Below are 17,251 nucleotides of genomic sequence, written 5' to 3' on the forward strand. Positions count from 1 at the left end.
TCACATGTTACTGTTAGAAATGCAGTAATATGTGATTGACTGGTTTATCAGTACAAAGTTGCCTTTGAAACAGTGTAGTTAAAGAGCCCATTGGAACATATTTTCCCCAAGAACTTAAATTGCAGGCATTTTAATTTTCCAACATGATAAAATGTGGCATGTGAACTGTCAGCTCAGCTGAATTGTTTGCAAATGGCTTTCATTTGTGGATGGAATATTTGGAACAGTCAATATACTGCATATAATTAGTGTATAATTATGGATATTTTTAACCCATTGAGTTAAAAAAATGTACAGATTCTTACTACACAACACACCTAGCTAGTGCTGGCATCTGTACTGCTATATGTGTTTGACATGGTTTTGAATATCTACACTATAGACTACAAGCTTCTCAGAGCAAATGTATGTTCTGTTCAATATGTTTGAATAGTGCTGAGCAAACTATTGAAACTCAATTTTGGGAACAGAAATATTGCTAGATATGTTTTCTATCTCTGTTCTTCAGAGTTGATGTAGCAGTAAGGTAAGAATGGGAAATATTTAATATTTTATAAATTGTTTTCAGGTGATTCAGCCATTTAAAAATTCTTGTGTGTCTGCAATTCTATATGCAGGGTTGCCATGATTAAGTGAAAATTGGTGTGGAATTTAGTTCATAATGAATCTACTATATATTTGAGAGAGTTTTCCTGTCAGTCTAAGTTTGGTTGTACCAGGAAAATGGAATGTGCCTGGAATGGGATTGCTTCTTATAAAACCATACAGAAAAACGACAGAACTACCAGGCAGGTGGAAGGGGCTGGCTGGGGGCACACTTCCCTCCCCCTGGCCAGGACTGCTCCAGTTCCAAGCCTCACATACCCTAGGTCCCTTTTGAAGGGGGGGAATGAAGCTCCCCCTCCCTTTCCCCCAATTCCTATGGGGACATTGCTGGCTGTTTGCCTTTGTCAGGGAGCAAGGGAAAAGTGCACAGTTTGCTACATTCTTCACTTTGCCTGGAGAACACAGGGGGCAGACAAACTTGGACTTGGGGCTGGCCAACATGTTCCCCTCTCCTGGCCATGCCCACTGGAGCTGCAGCGGCCATCGAGAGGTATGTTTCACCTGGCCCCAAGTTGCTGCGGGAGAGAGGGCTGGAGTAGTCTTCTCCCCCGGGGCAGCCTGCATATTGAACCCATCATCCCCAGAGCAATGATTTAAATGAAGCTTGTACATTTTCATTTTATTTTCCAAAAACAAAATGTAATTGGGTTGAAGACCCAAGCAAAACCAGGTAATTCATCTAGTAATTGAATATATGACACTGGAAATAAGGCAAATGAAACCAACTGAAACTATCTGGTGTTTAGAATGTGTAATAGCTTCATCTGAGCGGAAAGGGCCAAATGCTCAAGGACCTGCTCATATAATCAAGGACACATTTGTCAGCAAAATCATCTAAAGAACTGACACTTTTTTATCACAGCATGTAACTTTATTTTTATATGGCCCTTAATAAAACCTCACTGTCAACATGAGACTTGCCATGATCAATAACTTTTAGGGCTCATGATAATTCAGTAAATGCCCAACGGTATTTTGTTGTTGTAAGGTACCTAGACGATTGCTGATGAATAAATAGGTGCCCAAGGAATATATTTATGGACAAGGTTTTCTAAAATGTCTAATGATTTTAAGTGCTCAGCTTAAGACAACTCAGAGGGACCTGATTGTCAGAGAATGCTGCACATCCACCCTCTGAAAAGAAAGCCCTTTTAAAGTGTTTCAAGTTGGAACCCCAAATCATCAGACACTTTTGAAGATTTGAGCCATGATGAATATTGATAAACACAGCCAAATTGTAACATTAGGAAGGTGGCTAGATGGGTCTGGGGACTGACTAGTCAGGGAGGGTAGAGCTTATCACAACTCCAATGTGAAGTAATTTAAGATTAGTTGTGGCTAATCCAATGTAGAAGGGTGTCCAGTTGGCTAAGCAGCCACATTTAATTTTAGTGCCTTTTTGACAGGCATCCATTTTACAACTCACATTCCTCCAGTGTGGATTCTTCCTGGAAATCTCGGCAGAGAAGCCTTGGGAACATACCCTGTCCCTTCCAAAATGAAAACCAGAAATAGAGCTGACCTACCACATCATCAAGTTTTGTCAACTGAAGAACTGAAGGATGGCATTATTTACATCATAAACACATAAAACAGCCAAGAGGCTTAAGGTGTTCAGTTAACTACTGTTAAATTCTTGGAATAAACTGACAGCATTCCAAACAAGACATTATTTGCTTCTTTGCAATACAGTACATTTTACTGGCATGCTGTTCAAAGGTTTCTGTTGCAATTCATTTTTAGGACAGTTACGTAAAACCTGATGTAGCCGTGAGTGACAAAGGTTTTATTTATTTCACGTTATTATCTGTTGACTTTAAAAAGGCCTAAGAACTAGGGAGAGATTAAGCAACAGCTAGTCAATGATTAAGCTGATACAATAAATATGAACAGTAAAGACCTTTTTATGCTACTACTATAAAAAAATTATATATCTCTGTTGCGAGGAGGCCAAGCTAGTAAGATTTGCTGTTGAAATATTGGTTTTGAGTTCCTAATATTTGACTCTGGTATCTCTAAACTGCTATTTTTCCCCAGGCAACTTGTAAGAACTAGTTCTAGATTTTAGTGAAATAAAAATGTAACACCTACAGGTGGAACCAAACTGGGACCTCTGGAAGTTAGTGCTTTAGCCTCTACAGCTTGAACTAAAACCAGCTGGCTCTCAGCTAAGGCAGTAAAGCAAACTCATTCTTTCTCTCTATAAGTGGTCTAAGTGCCACAACATTAGACAGTGACTCACACCCAGTAGGTGTGTGGGTTACAGAAACTTATGCTTCATATATTTCATTTAAGGTATTTTTTTTCAGCAGAGGTGGGTAGCTTTTTGGCAAACTTTCCTAAAATAATTGAGGTGTTGTGTTTGAATTTTTTGTTTAACTCTCATCTATATAGCTATCTCAAAATTACGTTACTTAAGTATTTAATCAACACTCTAATCAGGCTTTTCTGAGTTTATCCTCTCTCCTTGATTAAATTGAAAGTGCTAAGAACTAGTTAATATTTTTAACTGTTAAATGAGTCAGATATGTAGAAAACAGAAATGCAATTACATGCTTTACATGCATTTTAAAGTCAATATTCTGTATTTGGCAGGGAATGGATTCTGTTTTCCAATAACTGTTTTCTGAATTATTTTTATTCATAAATTTTCTGTTTGGCAGGATGTGTATTTGTTGGCTTCACATCATTCAGTAGATAGTCTATCTAAAATACAGAGCCCTATGCTAATGTCTGTATAGGGTTACTTCTGGGCAGGCACGAGGAAAGAAATCCCCTTCCTTGTGTTTGGGGTTATGTCTACACTGCAATTAAAAACCTGTGGCTGGTCCATGCCAGCTTACTTGGGATTGCGGAACTCAGGCAAAGGATCTGCTTAGTTGCTTTTTAGACTTTCAGGCTCAGGCTGGAGACCAGGTGCTATGAACCTGTGAAGTGGGAGGGTCTCAGACCTTGGGATGCAATCTGAGCCCAAATGTGTATATAGCAATTAAATAGCCCCTTAGCCTGAGCCTTGCCACAGTCATGGGCCAGCTGCTGAAATGGCTGTATCCCTTATACAAACCAGGCTTACTCTCAAGCTCTCTTTGCTCAGGTGGCACAGAGCTGTTGAAGAAGGGCCTAAACTTGGAGAGTGACAGTTGCTCAGGTAGCTAGACCTACTTCTGTGGAGGCTTTGAAGACAATGATTGAGGCCTGGATCCTCAGCAGTGCCTAGCTCCCACTGAATTCAATAAATAACTCTGAGGATCTGAGCCTGGAACCATTAGCTTGACTGTATATTAAGTGGGAGTCAGGGCAGACAATGGAGCAATGTTATGCTGCTGAACAGGTGAATGGCAGCATTTTGCACAAAATGGAGCTTTTTCAGAGTGACTCACATCTAAATATATAGGCACTATATTAGCTAGACTCTGGAGGTCATGAATTTGTAAACTGGCAGGTTTGAATGCAGAGCTGATAGGATGGGTCACAGTCTCTGGTCAAGCAAAGGGTTATTTATTTAAGGATTATTATAAGGATTATTTATTTATCTGTACATACATGGGATCCAATAGGTTTTTATTTATATGGAGTCTCCACGCTAAAACTGTCTTGATGACTTGGGTGCAGACATTTCAGATGCTGTGCGATATTTTCATAACACGATTTCTTACAAGTGCTTCTGTCTCCTGACAATTTATTTCTGTCTTGGCTGGATTTAGCTGCTGATGTCCTCTAAACACTGCATAAACTTGGAGATGGATCTTGGAATGGACTTGGCATTGAGGGTTGCCATTGTGCAGTGTAGTTAATCAGTGTGAGATGCTCAGGTTGATTTGCCCTGCTTTGGAGGCAGGTAGCCCCATGTAGGACTAAGAATAGTTTTTGTGTGGCCTTTAGGGTCAAGGTAGAGCATACAGGAATAATCTATACTTGAGGTGATGTAAGCATGGATTGCTGTATTGAAGCTATATAATAATTATGGTGTTCAGTTATAGTTACCCTATATAAGAAAGAGAGACCAAAAATAGATGTTCAGAGATTGGGCACAGGAGTGATCAAAGCCATGGAAAACCTTTCATATGGAGAGGGAGAGTGAAAAGAATGGGACTGTTCATCATAAGGAGGAGAAATGCAAAAATAACAAATGGCATGGAGAATTCAGATAAGGCATTTCTACTAATCCTTTCTCACAATACAAGAATTAAGTTGTGGGTGTTCAAGAAGTTGAAAGGCAGCACATTTAAAATTGATCATAGGAAATATTTTTCCACACATTATACCATTAGTCTGAAGCCAAGAGTTCAGCAGGGTTCAACAAGGACTAGATAGAGCATGCTCAGAGTTACAATTCTAAGGATTAAAACACAGTATTTTGGAAAGGATGTGAGGCCTCATGCTTCAGGATGTCAACCAACTTCTAGTTGCTGGAAATTTTCATATGGGCTGATTATTTGGTAACTTCCCACTGTGCGATTTCTTGATCTTCCTGTGAAGCAGCTGGTCCTGACAACTTTCACAGACAGGATACTTCTATTTTCTATTGACCTAACTATTCTTGCCTCCATTCTTTGAACCACCTCTGTTTCTGATAAATCCTTTCTGCAACAGGACAAGATAGAGATAAATAAGGTCTGAGATAAATGAGGGATTTGCCAATGCAAATGAGGCATATTTTAGGCTATGGCCCAATTTTGTACAATAAGGATTTTGAGATAAGAAGGTTCTTCATCATGACCAAGTTAATAATACTTTGAGATAATTAACCTCTGCATTTCCGGACTTGTTTTGATGAAATATAATAAGCTTGATATTGCATTGACTGCCTTTCTTTTTTTAAAGGGAAGTAATTTGTTCTTGAGAAGGAAAATTGTAAAAAAAAAAAAAAAAAAAAAAAAAAAAGGCTGAGGAGAGAAAGAAAAAGTAAACAGAGAAGAAATTTAATCATTTCAGTCCCCTCATTTAGTCTACCTTCATGCCCTTCCATTCTCAGCTGTTGTTGCTGGTCTGTTCTAGAAAGGGGATGCTGTGTTGGAGCCTTTGGTGGAATGCCCACATGTTCAATCCATCACGCTGGCCCTGGGAACAGTTACACTAACAAGATTGCTCATACAGAAGATGGCAGGACAATACTATTAAATTAGCAGCTGTGATGGGGCATACAATTAGGACAAAGGCTTTCTAAAAAAGTTGTGATTTATTTTCTTATTTTTCTGTGTCATGGCACTGCTTTGACACAAGAATCGTCATTGTCCCATTCACCAGCCTCATTCTGTCTTCTCAGCTCTGAAAGTGCTGGTTTAATTCATAATTTGACTCTGCAGCCATTTCCCGAACAAGCTGATTAGATATGCACCCCAATGTAGTGGCCGAGGGAAGTCTGCGTGATCCCTTAGTAGAAGATTCCAGTTCTAATCCTGCTGCTGCAACTCCTCCGCATCTGAGGCAGGGATGAGAAATACATTCCCTCCCTGCTGACCCTCTGAAAAAGAACAAAGACAGAGCCACTAGGTGTTTACAGAAGCATAATTAAGAGCTTTATACATGTGCTTTGAAGAAGGAAAAGTCCAATACTGCCCATAGGCACCGAATCAAACCTCAAGGCTGTGAAATGACACCCTTTACAGCTAAATCTCCCACCCTTTCCTGGACATCCACGTCCAGGCCTCCTGGTCACACTGGGCATGGGTGGACAGCATTTAATTTGTAATGAAAGATATGCTGGGGCTCAAGCAATTTTTTTTACATTCCTAACAGATTCAGCACGCCAAAGAGAGATGCCAGGGCCATGAACTGCTGAGCCTAAGCCAAGCCCTGTCACAAATTAAGAAATGTCATTGGGCATCAGTCACAGTTGTCAGATGAATTGCACCTTTCACCTCTCCTCTCTTTGAGTGCCATCCCTCTTCAGGTCCCAGGCAGTCACTTTGTGCAAGATGGAATCACATGGTTCTCCCATTTTCAGATGGGGTCTTGTGTTGAGGTCCCCTGTGTATCAACAGTGATTACCTCAACAGGTCTGAATCTGCAAGTCTGTTCCTTCTGGGAGCAATGACTGTGATGAGCCTGGTGACCACCAAACCTCTGTAAAGCAAAATATTATTGATTTAGAACAAAAGCATTTCAGAAAAAAACCCTTGGTTTTAAACTAATAAGACTCTAAACGAGTCTGTCTTCTCAGGAGTCAACCCATCTTCCAACTGGGAATCCCATCAGTTTAAACTTCCTACAGAGGTTTAATTTATAGACAGTCTTCAGTTTGCCTCTACTGTCATTATTTTCTGCATAAGCTGATTAGATGTGCACCCCAATGCAATGGCCAACAGAAGTCTGTGTGAACCCTAAGTAAGAGGTTTCACTTCTAATCCTGCTGCTGCAATCTAATCCTGGTGTCATCTGTTTCCTTTATTCAAAAACTATTTTTTCTCCCAACCTCATTGAAAGAAAAAAATGCCACTTAAGTCACCCCTAAAGCCAAGTTACTTTTTAACAGTTTATATTCCTGTGATTTTGTTATTTCCCAGCATTGGCTGAACAAGGTTTGCCAACTATTGAAGATCTAATGTAAGGTCCATGAAACTGGCAGCTTTACTCATTTTCTTTCATGTATGTGAAAGGACGACCTTTTCTGGGACCATTGTCTTCTTCCTGTTTGTTCATCCAATAGCCCACTATTAAGAGAAATCAGTACATTCATATAGGAAAGCCTTATCACCCAATATACAATAACTTCCCCTGACTGATTAGGTAGCATACAGTATTAATAATATTATTACCACTCAGTATCCTTAGGTTATTACATAATAGTCACAATTATTGCCCCATATGGGAGCAGCAAGAATGAGTGTTAGAAGATCAAAACATCTTTGGATATTTCTTAATGAAAATTGTTAAACTTTCATCGTGTTAATTGTTTTTCAATCCAACTGGTTGTTACTGTAGACTCAGCAAATTTGAGGGACACAATTCTTCAGATGTTAATGGAGCCCAAAAGTCTCTATTTTCAACAGGAAAATTACAAACTTTCTATGCCTCTCATCAATAATCCATAGTTGTCTCCCTCTCACTGATCTCACTTTCTCACTCCCAGAGGAAGAATGCATCTGACTGGCAATGAAGAAAGCTAGTTAGAAATTTTCTGATGGGAATAATCAGAACAGAGGCAGCCTTTTGATGGAACCCTGCCTGTCAGGCTGTTTTCTAAACTTGTCTGATGGGTCAGTGAAATCTGCCTGGTTTCCTGCCAGCTTGCCCGTCTGGCTCTTCAGCAGCCTGTGGAGTCAGCCCAAATGGGAGCCATCAAGCCCTGGGAGTCCTGCCTCCCAGGCCTCAAGATCAGCTGTGGCCTCTAGGGATTCTAAACTCTCAGCAGCCCGTCAGCGAGAGCCCTGGCTGAGATAGGAGCCGCTGAGATTGGACTCCTGGAAGAAATAGTGTTTTGAAATTTTTGAGACAAACCATTTTGATTATTTCTAAATTAACTTTTTTTGAATATTCCCTTTGCTGGGAGATTTTGAACTTGCTGCCTTTTATTCCAAAATGCAATTATTTATTTTAAAATTCAGGACTTGTAGGGAAACAGGTATTCCTATTTTTGACCAGCTCCAGCAGTAAGTGCTCTGTCCAGTTCCATGATCATGTATGTACATCCTTCAATCCTCATTGACTGAGTAAAGACTTCAGGATGTGGGTTACAATTTTTCATCACCACCATACTACCTATCTTACATGTTCATATTCACCAAAGACCCCATTTAATCATTGAGGCTTAGGTACATGATTTGAGTTAAGCACATACTTAAGTGCTTTGCTGAAATGAACTCCTGAATTTGGAAATTTTAACCATCGATTCAAAATCTAAAAATATCCTATGATTATTTAGAGCAGAACTTCTGAGTTACAAACACTTTTGACATTTAGTTTAAAAGAGCTATTCGTTAAATAAAAGGACAGCAAATTAATTTACTGGAAACACATTTCACAATATTTGTAGCTGTCCAAATATTTATATATACTAAGGATAACCTTTAATGAACTCATTCACTACAAAGCTGTCTAACATCAAAATGTCAGTGGGGAAAATGTGAAAGAGTTAAATATATATTTACATTGAAGACTCTGGCATAACTGTTTATCAGTAATATAGTGATAACATATTTAGCTCAAAGCAATTATTCCTCTAAGAGCTTGTAAACTTGTAACCTTCACATGCAAAATAATTTCCTGAGTACGTAATTCCAGAAAATTAAAATCTAAAAGAATAATACTTAAATGGGACATAGTATGTAACACTTCCATCTCTGTAACCCTACTATGGTTCTTTTCCTCATGCATTTGATGAAGTGAGTTGAAGTTCAGAAAGGCTTATGCCATAATAAAATTGTTAGTCTTTAAGGTGCCACCAGATTCCTTGTTTTTTTTTTTTTTAAATAATTAGGAAGAAATTTCTACTTTGGGCAGATTATTCCATAATTGACCATTATAAGATTTCTTAATCTTTTCTCTGCAAAATCTGAACTGGACACTCTGAAAGTAGAAAAAAAGAATTGTTGGATGCATTCTGTCAACCAACAATCCTCTTTTCTTCTTTGCAGTGAGCCAATATCCCATCTCTGAGAGAGGATAAATCTAAGCAATCAAGTTATGAGAAAAAAATCAGTTTATCAACTACTATACAGATATTATGGCATGGCTTAATGAAAACATTGTTAATTGAGGTAAATAAATCTTAAAAATTGAGTTTATTGTCATCTATTCTCCACTTCCAAAATTAAGGGCAGAAAAGACAGGCAGAATTAAAAGGGATGTGTGCTGGAATAAGCTGGTTGCTACTTTGCACATCCGTCTTTTATTTCTACAGGAGCAGCCTTATCTATGAAGATTACTTGACTATCTTAGCTTGATAAAATTTATTGTAAGTTGGTGATAATTTTGGCCATAATTCAATTTTTCTCCCTTTATTCATTAAAGTGGTAGATAATGGGTGCCTGTCACAAACTGGGACATGTGTGATCTGGCCTAATAGTCAGAGCAGAGGCTGTCTTGCCTAATGGTTGGGGCTAGAATCAAAGGCCAAGAACAATGACAAAGGTCAGCACTGGAATCGGAGACCAGACATAGAGCCAATGGTCAAGGGCAGCATAAGGGACTGCAAGTAAGAGCTGAGACTAAGTCGGAGTCAAGAACTGAGCAGGCTCGAGTGGATTGGGCAGGCCAGGAACAAGACAGGATCAGAGTTGGTGCAAGACTAGGAGCAGATCAGGAGCACCTGAGAGATCAAAGCTGCAAGTATCAACCAGCCAGAGATCAGCTGTTGTTGAGATTAAAAGCAGACTTGCAGTCTTCCTTGGCTAATCAGATGGGATGGTCAATCAGGCAACCCTACAGTGACTCAGCTGTGCTCACTGGCCACCTGCAGACTGAGCAGGCATGGCTGCCAGTCCTCATCTCTGACATCCTGAGATTCAAGGAAGATCAGTTTAAGGCACTAATCAGGAAACGTCAAAAGGTTTGGTTTGGACAGACACCCACACATCTACACTATCCATAACTTTTGGGACTGCAGAATTGGGTGAAAGTGCTCCTTGAACAAGGAAATGTGCATTGAAGTCTGAAAGATTCTCTCAGTCTGTCACTAGAGTCCAGCCTCATGTTGGTGTCTATCAGGGACTGGTTTGTAATTTGTCAAGGATTGTGCTAATGCTCCAATCCTCAATTCATAAAGTTTTCAGAAGGCTGCACATTGAAATGTGAATGGCACAAAGTGATGTTGATACACAGGGAGAAATATAATTGGTCTGCCGGGAGCTGGGCAGCTGTTATGGTATGCATTACAACACTGTCATTTGTAAAGAAGAGAAACACAGTTCAGTACTGGGAGTGTTGAATCTTTCTCTTTCCCCTTCTTGTACATGGCTGCTCTGGATTGAAAAAAATATTTCTGATGCCAGGATTTGCCTTCTGCCTCATCATGGCTAAGCAATGACTATTGTGAATCCTACATTTAACACCACAGAGATTTGGAGCTCCATGACATGTCTTATCCCACATAGAACACATTGCACATATAGGAGAAGCTCTGAGGACCAGGAATGTCAGATTGACAAACTACCCATGGCAAGGTATATACTGCAATGTGAGCCCTTGTTCACACTCAGGCTCGAGGCAAACCCCCACTTCTGTCTACACACAGATCTCTCAGGCTCTGGCTCAGACCCAAGGTCCTAGGCCCCTGTATGGGTTAAGGTTTTGTGCCTGAGTTAAGCCTGAACCCAGGCTTCAAGCCCTATTGCTTTGCAGCATAGATGCAGCTCATCTTGGGAGTCCATTAAAAGTATCCCACAATCTCATGGGCCAACAAGAATGATTGACTGGGTATTGGGCTAAAGATGAGAGAGCACATATCACAGCTAATTTTGTCATCCTCCTTTTATGGAGTGTGAGTTTTATGAAGCAGTATTTTCTGTACATGCTGATTTTAAGCATTGACTGTTACTTATTTTCAAGTATTATACATATATATCCACATATTGTACTGTGACAGGGCACCTACGCCCCACACTCCGAGCTGCCTGAAATAGCTATGTACGCGGCACCGGGGGCTAGATAGGCAGCATACGCGGGGTGCTCCCGTGCCGCAAACCAACTCCGCCACTCTGGGACTGCAGGAACCGTGAGCTGCAGCTGTGGCACAACCGCAGCGGAAGTGAGGAAGGGGAGGGGGGTGGGGCCTGAGAGATGGCGCAGGGATGAGGTCAAGGGGGGACAGGGGAGGGTGGGGATGGAAGGTGGACAATTAAAAAAGGGGAACAACAGGCAGGAAGGGGGAGGAAAACATGAGAAGGGAGCATGGGGGTGAAGTAGACATGGCAGGTATTGGAAAGCTAGGGAGAGAGACTCATGAGCAGTGGAATGCTGCTGGAAGGAGGGGGACTCCCAAGCAGTGGATCACCACTGTAAGGAGGGAGAATGGGCAGCACGCCATTAGGAACCAAAGGGAGAAGAAGCAGCCCAGGGCAGAGCATGTTATTGCCGCCCGCGGGCTGGTGCATTTCAGCGGGAAGCCCTGCCAGCTGGACAGAGACCAAAGACAGTCATTGTCCTTAGGGCCCTGGTCTGGGGCCTGTGAGTGAGGGTGGGTCCGGGCCCTCCTCTCCTCGTCACCTAAGGCAAGAGTGCTGTACCTATCGACACCTTGACAAGGTCTGTATGGACGGTCTTGAGCATCAATAGAACAGTACAACCAAGACATGAGCTGGACTCAGGGATTCTCGAATCAACATTAAGGAAAAGGAGGGCACAAGTGCACTAGTCCCCAAGGGGGGAATAAATGTACCTGTTAACATGTACACATATATCTACATATTTGCATGTATCATATTGAAAACTTTGTATAGGATATCTGTATTCTTTATCTTCTTTGGACCAGTGAGATATGATCCCAAAAAATCTCAGAGTAAAATCATAAAGAGCTGGGATGAAATTCTGACCCCAAGGGGGGATTCACCCGATAACTTTTTTTAAAGCGCATTTGTAAAGCATTAGCTATTTAAATCATCATAGTTAGAGCTAGACACAAGTCACTAATTCTCTACTTTTCTAGGGTTCTTAAACTGATATATTGGGGTCTTATATTGGGGAAAGCATATGAGAACAGGACAAAGTTAGTCCTATTTTGTATTTTGCTTCACGTAACTCTTTAAAGGGCTAACTGTTTCCTAAAATGACTCTTTTCATAGACATTACATCTCTGCATGTCTGAACTGTTGACTCTTAACTTGTCTTATTTTATACAAGAACTTACAATTACAAAGAGAGATTGAAATCTCATTTTTCCTTCATGGACTTGTTTACAAAGTCTTCCTCATTTCTGCCCTTGATTTAGCTTGTTGAAAACAAACGAGAGAGGAGGTCAGTATCTCAGTTAATATTTGAGAGTCAATATACATCATCTGGATGCCTTGCAGATGTATTCTCACTGCTAATGATCTAAAGAGACTTTTAGAACAGACACTATCTTCAGTTATACATCTATTTCTAACATTGTTTAGTAAAGTATGTTTTATTAGTGCAAAATATTATTTTAATGAAACTATCCTATTGGTGAATAGGTGGACTTGAATTTACTCCCCTGGCATTTTATAAAGAGCCTCCTATCTCTTGATTTGATTTAATTCTCTTTTCTGTTTGATTTTTCATTTGCACATCTAGTCACAATAAAATATGAACACCTGGCTTGGGGAACTAGTAATTCCACATATTGTTGCTATAGGCAACAATCTCTTCCTTTGATCCCATAGATGCTTGCATTGTTCTCCTCAATAATACTATATAAATAATGATTGGTTGGGGAAGCAAACTTTGCCATTGGTCTCTTTATTATTCAAGAGAGAACAAAGAAAAGTTAATGAAACATTAATTCCATGGCCTTGTTATTGGAGTAAAACAGCTTCCAGCAGTGGTGCTGGAACAATTTTTGGGTAGGGTACTGAGCTGCACCCTCCTGTTTGACCTCTTAAGGTTGGGTTGCCATCTGTTCTGGACTGGACAGACTGAACTCCACTGTTGCAAATGGTGCCTGGTCAGTCCAGTCCAGGCGAGTTGGCAACCCTCACCACCCCACGCTGGAGCCACAGCTGGGGGCAGCTGCAGAGCACTGGGCCAGTGGCAGGATGCTGGGGCTGGCAAAGCCAGTAGGCTGCAGAGGCCACGGTATGGCCAGTGAGCAGCAGGAGACCAAGGGCCAGAGGACCCCAGCAGGCTGGCAAAGTCAATGATGGCAGGACCTTGTGGGGGTGGCAGGACCCCACAGGGGATACCTGGAGGCTGGGACCTGGGGCTAGAGAAGCCAGCTCCTAGGTACAGACAAACCGGGTGCACCCCCACACTCCAACTTCCTGTGCCTATGGCTTCCAGCACATAAAAAGGTAGCTGCTCTCTATCTTTAAATTATGACATTGTGTGAACAAGACATTTGGGCCCAATTCTGCGGGGTTAAGGCTATAAGAGAGGGTGGGTAGGGTGAGGGGTGGAGGGCTCCAGATCTTGCACTGAAGTATGAGGCCTCACAAAGTAAAAGTTGGATCTGAGAGCATGGCCTTCTGAAGTATCTATGGCTTCTTGCAGCAGCACTGTGATGCCTCCTGCTGGAGTGGGGGACAAATTCCACCCCCTATGCTATACTCTTTCAAAAAAAATTGAGGGAATCTTTGTGGCATACCATTCTCTGAAGGCCCCCTTGAGTGGCTGTTTCACTTGGACGTGTCTGTTTGGGCCACTGGCTTATCCTGAGTAAGATACTGGAGGAAATGAGTGTCCCTTCTGGGGAAAGATTGTGGGAAGAACTGTCTTCTTAAAAAGCAAGAGATCAGTTTTGTTAAATTAATAATTTTAGACATGCATTCAGCATTTTATAAAGGCACCAGTCACAAAGACGGTGATGGAGATTTGGTTTAAAAAGTGAGCGATGAATATCTAAATATAAGCCAGTTTTAAAATATACTTAATGTACAAGAAGTGCATGCTGGAGCGAGTCTTGGGCGTAACACAGAGAGAGCTATAATCAGACTCACATTGGCTTCAGTCCATCATTTATTGCTCACCTGGGACTTATTGGCTGCAGGGTCAGAAATGCCAAGGTTCATTATTAGCCTCATGACATTGTTCCTTTATTGAGCTTCCTACAAGTTTCTACCTCTCCTGTACATAGTTTGATGTTTGGTGCATTTTCTAGGAAATACAAATAATGCTGATTGGATATTATTATTTACAGTCATCAGAAGCTTAGATTTCCATAAAATTAAGGGCTAGGATGAATAAAAGATTTGTTTTCTCTTTTAATGGTTATTTGAGGCTAGGTCTAGACTATACTCTTTTATCAGAAAAAGCTACGCAAATTGTACTCCACAATTTTCACAGCTTTTTCTGATTGCTTTTTTGGAAGCAGCCTTTCTACCATTTGGCCCCATCTAGATGGGGCTCCCCGAAAGAGCACGTTTTGCTCTTCTGCAAAAAAAGGGGAAGAGCAATGGCATTCCCTGGACATGGCAGAGTTTTTCCGGGATACCTCTGGTATCCCAGAAAAACCTGCAAGTTGGGACATATCCTGAGAGTCTAGGGAAATTTGGAGGGAAGGAGGGGACTAAGGTCCTGCTACCTGCCCCTCCCAGCCTAATCCCCTGCAGAGCATTTTTATCCATGTCATCTATAGTCAGCATGCCCACCAACAACACCAGGGAGAGCAGCAGAAGCTGCCTGAGCAGGTAACACAGCAGGTCACTTCTGCAGCTTCAGATATACTTGGAGAGTGATGGCGGGAAGGAACTCCTGTTTCCTTCTCTGCAACTGGCAGTATCTGATATCTGAATTCAAGGACAGCTCCTTCACGTAGCACATTTCCTTTTCAGAAAGAAACTTGTCTTGTGAATCTCTGCCCATTCTGCCCATTCCTTCCTACAGTGGACTGGACAGAAGAAATACTATAAAAAGGAGGACAGAGGAAGCAAGCCAAAGTGAGATCACTTCTCAGGGCTGACAGCCGCTTGCTGTCTCTTCTATCTAAGAAATGATATGGCCTCCACTGTGACCAAAATGTCTGAACTCTCACAGACCTAAAAGACTGATTGTGTCATCTCAGAGTAGGAATGTATTATCCCCATTTTACAGAAGAGGAACTGAGGCACAGAGCATTTGAGTGAAGTGTTCAAGGGCATCAAGGAATTCTTTGGCAGACCTGTGAACTAGACCCAGATTTCTTAAGTCTCAGTCCAGGGTATAACCACTGGACCCAATAACCTCTACTTAAAGTGCTCTCAGAAATGTTCTTTTGTTCATATATATAGATTAGATTAGATATATGAGAGAGAGTTTGTGCATCTGTCTGTCTGTGAGTCTGTTTGTTCAAGAACGCCTTCCTAAACTGTAAGAGCCAGGACCGCCAAATTTGGTGTGCAGCTTCCTCTTATAACTTAAAGCAAAGTCAGGGTTTGGTTGTGCCTGAATAATAGGATGTGCCTGGAATTCCATTATTTCTCATAAAATGGAAAGGGAGGGGTCTGGCAGGAGGAAGTTTTACTGCAGAATGACCACAGGGGACAGCAAGGGGACAGAGATGGGGACTAGGACACCTTTAACCTCATTGGGCCAGCAAGGAGCAGAGGTGGAGAAAGGGACAGCTATCTACTATATATTTCAAAGAGTTTTTCTGTTTGTGTGTGTATCTGTCTATGTGTCTGTTTGTCTCCCAACTGGGGGACATGCACCTATCCCCTGGTTGTGCCTGCTGTAGCTGAAGCAGCCATGGAGAGGTGATTCTCATCTGGCCACAAGCTGCTGTGGTGAGAAAGGGCTGGGGTTGTCCTCTCTTCTCAGGGCAGCCTGCATACTGAACTCTTCATTCCCAGCCTCAGCACAGAGCAATGATTTAAATGGAGAAAAACAAAACTTATTTGAGTTAAGGACCTCAGCAACACTGGTTAATTCTTGTAGTGTAGAAATAACTGAGGTACTGAGGGAAAGTCGCAGAGCTATCTTGGAACACCATTCTCCATGAGAAACATGCAAGGGTCTCCTCAGCTATGTAAGGCCAATGTGTTTGGACTCCTATTTATGTGTAGGAGAATTGTGAAATGGTCTACCTCCACACCATGCTTTTTTTCACAGCTGCCCCAATGTGCATGCTGGTTTAGAGCTAGGCCACTCCCAGAGTGCCCTAATCATCCAAACATTCTGCTTTGGCTGACTTTCTGGGTTTACAAAGTTTTAATACTAGAAATATATGTTTAGATAGGTTAGCAAAGAAAGAATTGTTAATAAGTAATCTTTATCCATTAGGGCACTGAGCCAATGAAGAGATGAGTCTGAGTCTAAACCCAGAGTCAGCCGGTTATCACTACAGGCTTCTGTTAAACCTAAAAAAGCAAAACAAAAATGTTCCTGTTTGAAACGTATTAGGATTTTTAACTGCGTGCAGAGCCTCTCCCCGCTCAGCCATTCTCAAGACTCTGGAAAAGGACAGTAAGTAACAATTGCTTAGTGGTTATAAAGCTTGCTGTTTGGCCATATTTAGTCATGGAGTAAATTTTTTTCTCACATATGTTATTTAATTAACGTAAATGCATCTTGAGGAGTTAGAAAAATCAATGGTCTGGAGGCCAAGATCTCTAAATGTTAATGCAGCGAAGGAAAAGTATAACATATTCTATATGATAAAATTAAATGTAATTTCATCATTTATTATAGTTTGTGTGACAACAAGTATTTTCTTTGAGAAAATTGAATTGATGAAAAAGTAATGTCAATTAGAGTATTTATTTTTGCATTGGCAAATATGGCATAACTATAATAAGTGGCCAATTCTGCTTACGGTACTTAATTTGGAGGGGTCATCTTTATAGCAGCAGAAGGCATCTTAGAAACTGAGTGCATTTTAAATGTGTTTAATGAGAGAGAAGTAGATTGTTCTTCAGGAAAAAATGACTATTGTTTTATGTACTTCTCTTTTGTTTGAAAGTTTCAAGTACAGGCAGTAGTGTGTCAAAATAAAGCGTCTTTTAAAGTTCAGCACTTTTAACACTTGTTTCATATAATCATAAGTAACGTTACACAGCACTGCGCTGGAAGCATCTACTGACGAATGCCATTCACAGCTTTTAGAAAAATATCA

General features: G+C 41.0%; 1 protein-coding gene across 4 annotated transcripts in view; it reads left to right on the plus strand.

Annotated features, from left to right (window-relative positions):
- The first annotated feature begins 16,318 nt into the window (after positions 1 to 16,318).
- NR1H4 (nuclear receptor subfamily 1 group H member 4) overlaps positions 16,319 to 17,251 on the plus strand; it is a 71,590-nt gene continuing 70,657 nt past the window's right edge. Inside the window, exon 1 of one of the 4 annotated variants that reach the window (XM_075934170.1) lies at positions 16,319 to 16,602. The gene's annotated coding sequence lies outside the window, so the exon portion shown is untranslated. The remainder of the gene's footprint in view (positions 16,603 to 17,251) is intronic. The other 3 variants (XM_075934176.1, XM_006125854.3, XM_006125855.3) reach the window with 3 other exon arrangements.

The sequence above is a fragment of the Pelodiscus sinensis genome, chromosome 1 (genome assembly GCF_049634645.1).
Source record: "Pelodiscus sinensis isolate JC-2024 chromosome 1, ASM4963464v1, whole genome shotgun sequence".
NCBI classification, from domain to species: Eukaryota; Metazoa; Chordata; order Testudines; family Trionychidae; genus Pelodiscus; species Pelodiscus sinensis.